At 53.7% G+C, this 6,273-nt stretch overlaps 1 protein-coding gene across 2 annotated transcripts in view; it reads left to right on the top strand.

Moving 5' to 3' along the window:
* Nucleotides 1-644: 644 nt before the first annotated feature.
* The window catches only part of RIPOR3 (RIPOR family member 3), a 71,776-nt gene continuing 66,147 nt past the window's right edge, over nucleotides 645-6,273 (top strand). For both annotated transcript variants that reach the window (XM_061437950.1, XM_061437947.1), the window contains exon 1: nucleotides 645-1,314. The gene's annotated coding sequence lies outside the window, so the exon portion shown is untranslated. The remainder of the gene's footprint in view (nucleotides 1,315-6,273) is intronic.

Raw genomic sequence — 6,273 nt, 5'->3', positions numbered from 1 at the left:
TCGCCAAATTACCCGTCAGACTATCTGTGTGTGGAGAGGGGTGTCAGTTTCTCTTCTTTGAGGTTGTTTATTCCCGGTATCTTGTCTGCAGTGGCTGCAGGGTTGCAGGGAGCAAAGGGGTGCAGAGAGAAATTCATCTCTAGGTGTTACAGGCTGGGAGGCACCACAGGGGTGGGGACGGTGTGAGGGGGCGGTCTCCGTGGTAGCGTCAGTGGGGGCTTTGTTCCCAGGTCCATCCCTGAGCAGGATCCCAAACCGAGGCACCCAGGTGACCAAACCAGCCGTGGATCGTGTCTGGACCCCACTCTTGACTGTCAGACACTGCCAAGTTCATAGGAATTCCACATACGTGTAACGGGGGGGGGGGGGGGGCGGGGGCCAAACCCTGAAATCATTAGGTTGTAAATAAGGAAAAGAGGAAGGAAAAGAGGCTGACCACTAAGTGCAAAGACGTGAAGGGAAAAGGCCAAGCTAATTCCCACCCCGGGGGAAGTGGGAGGTGTGAAGGGGGATGAGGCTTGAGGCGGGAAGCTGGACCCGGGGATGGGCAGTGCGCAGGGTCGGATCCGGGACAGAGGCGGGGGAGGGGGACTGACGGGAAAGAGGGGAGAAAGGAGAGAGACTGGGTGGGGGGACCGAAAGTGGCAAGGTGAGGGGGACGAGGAGAGAGCGGGAGGGGGAGCCTGCGTCGGGTCTGTTTGCGATTAGCACCGAAGCTGGTGCCGAATGAGTAAGCAGAAACTTCCAGGCATCCCCACACCCCCCTCCGAGGCCAAGCAGAAATCAGATGCTCCGGTGATTAATCGTGGAGAGTTCAGGACACGACCACAAACGCCGTGCAGACTTGAAATTAGCTGCCTTCCCCCGGCCCCCTTGCCAAGATGGGAGTGAGGGCCGGGCCGTGAGGGGTGGGGGCCCCGCCTGCTGGGGGCCAGCATGGGACTCTCCCCGGCGGAGCTCAGAGTGACACCGACGGGCGATCGGCCGCGGCCAGAGCCGCAGGCGGCATCCGGGGGGGACCGGGCCGGCCGGGGGGCCCCAGGCGGGCTTCCTGGAACCCCGCTCCGCGGCCGCCTGCACCCTGACCGGGCCCGATAAGAGCCCGGTCGCTCTATCCGAGCCCGGGGAGCGCCGGCCCCGCGAGGGAGGCCGGGCCGAGGGGTCCTCCAAGGCCATGTTCCGAGCACACTGCCTCGTCTCCTGAGCCCCGCGCCGGTGGGAGCCGCCGCTCGCTCGTCTCAGCGATAAAGAAAGTCGAGCTTCCTCCAGGGGGACGGGGCGACTCTGGCAGAGAATGTTCGGACCTGCCGGGTGGTGAGTGTGGACCAGACTCTGGGGTGGGAGAGCGGCGTGTCCAGTACATCCCACCTGGAGCTCCGCGAGCCCTGAGACTGAGATGGGATCGTAGGAGGACCTCGCTGTGTGGCCTTGGGCAAGTTCTTTCCCCCACTCCGGGCCTCCCTTTGTCCATCCCTAGAATGGGTGGTTGAAGGAAGTCGTCTTTAAGGGGGTCTTACTATGACTACTATTTTTATTATTCTTGTTTTTGACTGTGCGGCAGGCTTGCAGGATCTTAGTTCCCCGTCCAGAGATTGAACCCTGGGCCCTTTCAGTGGAAGTACAGAGTCCTAACCGCTGGATGCCAGGGAATTCCCTATGACTTCTATGTTTTGTGGGTCTGCTGCGCCAGGCGCTGCGCCAAGCATTGATGAAGCTTCAGCTTGGACAATCCCCTCCAGCCCCAGGGCGGGATAGAGATTCTTATTACTATTAGCCTCATCGTACACTGACAAAGGGAGACTCAGAGAAATGAAGTGACTTGCCCGAGGTCACGCAGCTGGTTGGCAGCAGAGATGGGAATCAGATCTCGATCTTTCTAACTTGCCTCTTGCTAAGCTCTGCACTTCCAGGAGTAGTTGGGACTTGTGTCCTCTGTATTCTCTGAGTCTGTGATGATCCCAGAAAGCAGAAGTGAAGGAGGAGAGGAAGTGTTGTGTATAGGAGGCAGGCAGAGGGACTGGACAGGCGAAGCCATAGGCCGAGCAGCCTTTGACTCTTGGGAGGGTCTGTCAGCCCGGGGATGGGCAGGGACTCCTGGCTTGAATGCAGAGGGCCTGATGCCCCTTGCGGTATTTGCTGTCCTATTACAGGAGGCTCCTGGGGCCGTGAGAGAAGAGGGTTAATGTCAGGCAGGGGTGGAGAGAGCTGGGGGTGGGGACGGTGGCACATGTCTGTATGAGGTTGTGTTCCAATTTTGTTTTGCCTTTTCAAAAATCTGTTTCGAATCATTCTGGGCTCCCACTGCTCCTCTGGCCCAAACAGAATTGTGAAACACATACAGTGCTTTCCACATGCCTCCCTTGGGGGAATCACGTATTCACATCATCGAGGCTATTTGCATATGCATCCCTGCAGCTGTGATAGCAGCAGCCGAGAGATAAGATGCAGATAAAGCCAGCGAGTGTCTCTCTGGCACCTACAAGGAGGAAGCATATTACATCAACGAGGGCTGGGAAATCCACGGCCAGGCCGTGGCAGGTGGGAAGTCCCTTGGGTGTCCGGCATCTGGGCAGAGCTGGAAGTCCCAGCACCCAGTTGTGGCCTCCTCTTTCTTCTTCTCTTGGAAAATTCCACCCCATCGCAGCTGTGTACTCACTCCTTTCTTTCTGGGTCTGGCCCAAGCCCTCTGCCCTGGGCTTGACTGGAGACCTGACTGGCGGTCCTTGCTCAAGAGTGACCAGCTTGTCCCAGGAGATTCCCCTCAGTCCTGGGCAAACCCAGATGGTTGGCCACCCTATGCAGTTCTGCCCTTGATTTCTTCTTTTTTTTTCCTTTGCAACTTTGAGCTAGTGACTCGCTTTCTCCCATCTGTAAAACAAAAGGATTATTTTAGGAAATCTTTACAATCTCTTTGCAACTCTAAAATGCTGTGACTCTGGCTGGAGAGAGTCAGAGCACTCAAGTTCTAAATGCGGGTGAGACACAAGCTTAAAGAGGAGGAAAACCTCCCTGTGAATCCCCCAGCGCATCAGGGAATGCGCTGGAGGAGGCTGGAATTCGGACGAGCTTGAAGAAGTGAATGCTGTCAGTGAGAACAGCCCTGGGTATCCACAAGCTTCAGAAAGGTGTGCGTTCAGTTGCTCAATCGTGTCTGACTTTTTGCAACCCCATGGAGTGTAGCCCGCCAGGCTTCTCTGTCCATGGGACTCTTGAGGCAAGAATACCAGTGGGTTGCAATTTCCTGCCATTCCCAGGAGTATGGGAATCTTTCAGACCCAGAGATTGAACCCTCAACTCTTGCATCTCCTGCAGGCAGAGTCTTTACCAGTAACACCACCTGGGCAACTCTGTTGCCAACACCCATCTGGTGGGGCCAGACTCCACTGCTTAGTGCCTGACCTGCTGTGGGTTCCTGCCCCGCCAGGGACGTTCTCAGCTGTGTGGCCCTTGCACGTGGTGTGCTGGAGCCAGCTTGGACCTACTCGTGAAAACCAGTTGTCAGATTTTTAGGAACTTGGTGAACTCATTGGTAAACAGAACCATTATTAAAAATTAAACTATGTAGATTTATAATTAAATACATGATATTAAAAACAAAGGGCGTAGGTACTCAAAACTCATCACTTTCCATTTTTAAAAAAGCTACCTGGTTACTGATACTGGTGTTCCTGGGGATATTTACATCCTGTGTGTCTGTCTGGTGGAAATATCCAGTGCACTATTGCAGATCTCTTCCTGATTCCAATTTTTTTGCGACTTCAGGTTGGTAGCCTGAAGTCAGCCATGGGTGGGAGGAATGACACCAAGAGAAATCGCAAACAGTACAACTCAGGGCTTGATTTATTGTTTTGTTGATTATCTAGCTCAACAGACAAAGTGACCTAGACAAAGGAAAGGAGAAAAGGTTGATGCAGATTGAACACAGACGTGTGTTGTCTCTCTGCTTGGTGCAGTGGGAATAGCACCCAAAACCGAGGAAGTTGCTCACTTTGTGGACAAGCCAGGAAAGCGCCGACCTGCTCTCTGCTGTATCCTTTTTTCTCACTCCTTAGCGTGAAAGCAGATATCAGCCTGCGTTCTGGAAGGAACTACAGTCGCTCGTCAATTATAACCATAGGTTGACAATAGATACAAGAGTTGAGGGGCAAAAATCGATAACAACATCCTGTGTGAATCACTTGAGGAAATGAAATTTACGGAAAGGGGGTCATCGTACATTTTATGTTTATCTGTAAGTTGTCTGTTACACAGCCTTTGTGTCAATACAATCTACAGCAAACCTGGGTATATATGTGTTCGAGAGTGTGTGTAAATGCATAGATTTTACACACGTGTGCATGTGCTTACACACATACACTTTCCCCCGGAAAACTGGTTGTTAAAACCTTTACCCACACACCGCTGGCCCCACCACAGCTTGTGCCCAGGGTCTTAGAAATCTTATGGACCATCCTGAGAGACTGTGCTCAGCTCTCACCCAGAGGGATTCAAACTCCAGGCAGCGGGCCTTGGATACAGTTCCTCTGCTTCTTCCTCTGGCCTCAAGCAAACCACCAGCCAAACTCCTCTCTCCTGCCCTAAGCACTGGAATGGATGCAGAGACTGGGAGGGGCAGAGGGTGTCGCTGGCACCAGCTGCCTCCAGGGGCCCAGCTCCGGCAGCAGGAAGGTCCCGCTCCCCGTGTCCCTTGGTTCCCTCATTCATGCCCTCCCAAGTCTGTGGGGTGTTTCCAGGTCGCCTCGGGGGCAGCTCCGTGGAAATCCCACCCCATTTCAGGTCTCACTCCTTCCATCCTTGTTGTTAATGCACAATACACGATTCTCTAATCAAAACGGCGTCTTGGATCGCGGAGGAGGAACAGCTAAGCCAAACCTGTAGGGAAGTTCAGACCACCTTCTATTTTTAGAAAGCCTCGGAGCCAGGTGGGCTCTTTCCAGTCTCCCAGGCCAGCAAGCACGAGAGGAAAATATTTCTCATTCCCCTGCTCCGCCTTCTTAGAGTCCCGGCCAAGGAGGAGGCCCAGGTGGGGACACTGGCCGGCTCAGAGAAGCGAGGCTCGGATGGCAGGAAGTGAGCCCTGCCCGCAGCAATTTTAAAAAGAGCTAAAACCAGTTTGTTTGTTTTTTTTTAATTTTAATTTTGCATGTAGGAACAGCAATCCTGAGTTTAAATCTCAGTGGGTCCCACTCCAGGCAACCTTTTCCAGACCGTTCAATTCACTCACATGCGTGTGTGTGTGTGTGTGTGTGTTAGTTGCTCAGTCGTGTCCGACTCTTTGTGACCCCCATGGATTGTAGCCCCCAGGCTCCTCTGTCCATGGGGATTCTCCAGGCAAGAATACTGGAGTGGGTTTGCCATTTCCTCCTCCCAGGGACCTTCCTGACCCAGGGATTGAACCCGAGTTCCCTGCATTGCAGGTGGATTCTTTACCACTGCACCTCCTGGGAAGCCTATATTCACTCACATATGTAATTTTAATTTTCAAAAATGAGATCATTCTTACATTTTATTCTGCATCTTTCTTTTTTCACTTGATGATACACCTTGGGTGTTTTTCCTGTTAGCACAGGAAGACCTAAAGCTTTCCACACCTGCCCCCAGGAGGACTGTGAGAGGGGAGCTATGGTGACAACCATATCTCTGTTTTCACATCAGGTCTCAGATTTTCTATTAAAATTTTTTTAATATATTTTTATTATTTATCTGGTTGTGTGGGTCTCAGCTGCAGCCTACAGCTTGCAGGATCTTCAGTCTTTGCTGGGGCATGCAGAACTCTTTTTTAAACTAGTTAATTTGGCTGCGTTGGGTCTTGGCTGCTTTTGTTGTGGCTCGTGGGCGCTGCATGTGGGATCTTAGCTCCCCAAACAGGCACTGAACCTGTGTCCCCTGCCCCGCAAGGCGCGTTCTTAAGCACCGGACCACCAGGGAAGCCCCTGGAACTTTCTTGACCGCCGAACACACAAATAGAGCCCAGCCGCTTCCATTTCTCAGTTTAAGGACATTCTTGGCCCCACCGTCCGCCTGTCTCTGGAAGCTGACCGCTCCCCTCTGCCCCCGCAGCCACGGTCACCTCCTCCCTGATGTCTCTGCCGCTCCACCTGCCTCTCTGACGGTCTGTTCTGCACCTGCAGCCAGCGGGGTCTTGTTCAAAGGAGATCGGATCCCGCCCCTCCTCTGCTCAGGGCACCTCCTCCCCGCGGCCTGGCAGTCCTAACCACAGCCGCCAGGCCCCACAGAACCTGGACCTCATCTCCCCTGCCCGCCCCGTCACTG

The sequence above is a fragment of the Bos javanicus genome, chromosome 13, assembly GCF_032452875.1.
Source record: "Bos javanicus breed banteng chromosome 13, ARS-OSU_banteng_1.0, whole genome shotgun sequence".
Classification (NCBI taxonomy): Eukaryota; Metazoa; Chordata; class Mammalia; order Artiodactyla; family Bovidae; genus Bos; species Bos javanicus.
Note: the sequence above shows the minus strand (reverse complement) of the source record. Positions and strands in the feature narration are given on the sequence as shown.